The sequence below is a fragment of the Mustela lutreola genome, chromosome 6 (genome assembly GCF_030435805.1).
Source record: "Mustela lutreola isolate mMusLut2 chromosome 6, mMusLut2.pri, whole genome shotgun sequence".
Taxonomy (NCBI): Eukaryota; Metazoa; Chordata; class Mammalia; order Carnivora; family Mustelidae; genus Mustela; species Mustela lutreola.
In genome coordinates, this window is record NC_081295.1 from 467,439 (window position 1) to 470,353 (window position 2,915).

The 2,915-nt window shown below is 61.4% G+C and overlaps 1 long non-coding RNA gene across 1 annotated transcript; it reads left to right on the forward strand.

The window, feature by feature from the left end:
- The first annotated feature begins 465 nt into the window (after window positions 1-465).
- Window positions 466-2,284, forward strand: LOC131833333 (uncharacterized). The gene is made up of 2 exons (XR_009354385.1): window positions 466-1,036; window positions 1,226-2,284. It is a non-coding gene; the product is annotated as an uncharacterized LOC131833333 (long non-coding RNA).
- The last annotated feature ends 631 nt before the right edge of the window (window positions 2,285-2,915 follow it).

Genomic DNA, 2,915 nt, shown 5'->3' on the forward strand with positions numbered 1-2,915 from the left:
TTCTCAGACTGTCTGCGCTGGGCCATGTCAGAAACTCCTCCACGGCGAGTGGGTAGAGCCCCTGCGTCCCGTCACTCGGGGAGGAGAGTCCCTGTTCCCACAGTCACTCGGGGAGGACGCCTGTCTTCCACAGTTATGCGGGGGGGGGGTCCCTGTCCTCCGGGAGGGCAGCCCCTCCTCCTCCCCAGTCACTCAGGAAGTAGAATCCGTCTTCCCGGGCTGGGGAGGACTCACGGAGGAGGCCACGTCTCCGTAGGTTCCTGGGCCGGCTGTGGCCCAGGTCGGTCGTGCTCGAGGACGTCCCCGTGTCCTGTGAGTGCTCATGGGATGCGCCAGCCCGTCCCTGTGGACGTGGATGACTCATCGCCAGCGAGGACAATGGCTGCTGCTGGCTCAGCCCCTTTGCCCGGCCGCCTCACGTCCTGGCGTAGGGCTCAGGCGTGTGCTCCGGCGGCCGTCCCAGGCCGCACCAGCTCTGTCCCTCCGCCGGCTACGAGAGCCGCCCTTGGAGCTCCCACACGGCAGAGCAGAAACCGGCATCCTCGGCCTCTCGAGACGCTGCTCTACTCGCCCCACTTGGCGGCACCGCGGGCCGCTGTCTCTCTGCCAGCGCCGAGCAGGAAGGTTCTGGGAGCGACACAGTGGAAGGGAGCAGCTTCCTCCGTCAGGGGGGGCCCCGGTGCCGCCGGCGGGCCTCACCCTGCACCCCGTGACCTCTCCGGCCCACTGACCGCGGCTTCCTGCTGTGCTGTGCGTCCTTGAGGACGGTCCCGCGTCACTGCGGAGTCACTGCGGAACGGGTGGGGAAGGACGCGCCCTCCCGGGGCCGCGCATGGCCCCAAGCGGGTCAGTTGTCCCTACCCTCAGGGGTGGGGCCTCGACCCTGGACCCTGACGTTCCTTATTCTTTGTCTCAGGCGTTCCTGGTTCCTGTCGGTACCTGGGGGAGGCTCCGAGAGCCCGGGGTCTCGGGTCAGTGCAGAAGCCCCTCTGGGCCCCTCCTCCACCTCCGGATCTCGCCTCTGGGTCACGAAGCTGTGCGTTTGGGAAGCCGCTAGGTGGGAGGAAGGTGGGGGCCGCCCTGCAGGACCGGCTCCGAGGACTGGCCAAGGGGACGGCTCCTCCTCGGTTCCGCCTCCCTCCTCCCCCCTCCCCCTCCCCCCTCCGCTCCCTCCGCCCACCCCTTCCTCATCCTCTCTGCTTCCTCCCCTCCCTTCCTGTCCCAGGTCACAGAGCTGCAGGACCAGGACCAAAGTGCTGACAAAGATGTGCCGCAGAGGGGAGGAAGCAGAGGCTGGACGGCCGGAGAAAGGGGCCTGAATCCGTCTGCCCAGCCAGGCGGAGCTCCTCCTGGGGCCTCGCTCACAGGCTTAGCCTCTGGGACCTGGGGGCGCGGCGAGGTCCACGCTGAGTTCCCAGGCAGGGAACCTCCATGCCTGACGGGAAACGTGGGGGAGTGGCGGGCAGCTTGGGTGTGGGACATGGGCCTGGGCCGGCGGTGGGCCCGCTGGCTTCTGGAGGGGCAGGACACCCCGGTCACGTGCACCTGACTTCCCAGGACGAAGGCAGAAGTTACAAAACACCAACAGCCAGGACTGGGGACGGAAACTCTGCTGAGCTCCGCGGCACCGGGATGTCTCTTCTCCGGGGTATCTGGGCTGTGTGTGGTCGTATGAACAACTTACAGCTGCGGCTCGTTGAGAATAGATTCTAGAACGAAGCCCAAGAACCACTTCTAGTCCATAAACGTCTGCACGGGCTGGGCTGGGCAGGCTGTTCCCTCTCTGCACGTCCTACACAGAAGCGGCCTAGAGAGACGTCCCACTGCGTGAGCGTGCGTGTGTGTGTGTGTGGTGCGTGTGCGCGTGTGCGTGTGCGTGTGCGTGTGTGGGGTTCATGTGCCTCACTCACTCCCTCAGTAATGTTTGCTGAGTGATTATCAGGTCTTAGGAACTGAGGACACGCATCTGATAAGAATGACCAAGTCCTTCTCATGAGGTTGGTGTTCTGGTGACTAAGATTTCAGCCATTTGGGGACCTGGAGCAGAAATTACAGGGAAGAAGAATCTATTGGGGCCCAAACCATCTGTGCTTACAGATAATTTCTGGACTATCAGTGAAACAAGGGGTCCTTACCGCAGCCAAACGTGGGTGGGCCTCGACTTCCCTCTCGGACGCACCCACTCTTCTGAGCACTCGCTCGATACTTCCCCAAATGATGATATTTCACCCAAAAGAAAGTGACACAAAATACGGTTTAGAAGAAATTTTTCTTATGGTCTGAATTCAATGCATTCACTCAATTTAATTTTAAAAACCTTAATTCTGAGAGGAGGGGTTCTGTGGCACCCAGCTCTGACGGGCCCTGAGCTCTGGGAGGGAAGCTGGAGGGGCTCCGACCCGGTCTGCATGGCCCATTCTGACTCCAGGGATTCCAGAAACCTCTTTTATGTCATTAGAAACTCAGCAAATGTGGGAGCAAACCGCTCCCAGCCACCCAGCCCTGATTCACTGTGACCAGCTTTTCCTTCTCAGTGACCCTCTCTTCCCAGGAATGTCCATCTTCTCAAAGCCTGGGCCCAGCCAGGGCTTCTGGTGGACCTACCAGCTGTAGGTTTTCTCCTCTAAGACTCACTGACTCAGCTCATGGAAACCCTCAGCATCCCGACAAGCTGGTCCTCTGGCGAGCTCTCGGCTCTTCCAGTGGTGCGTGCAGAGTTGTGATTAATGCCAGGAAGAGCATGCGTGGGCGTCCCACACCTTTGGGCTCAACGCCCTTGAGTGTCCTTCAAGGGTTTCCAAGTTGGCGACGCCGAGATCCAGGACCCCTGAGCTCCTGACCCCACGCTCCTCAGGTGAGCGAGTCAGCAGGCACAGGAGTGAGACGTTTGGAAACAAATCCTCCAGAATCAACCG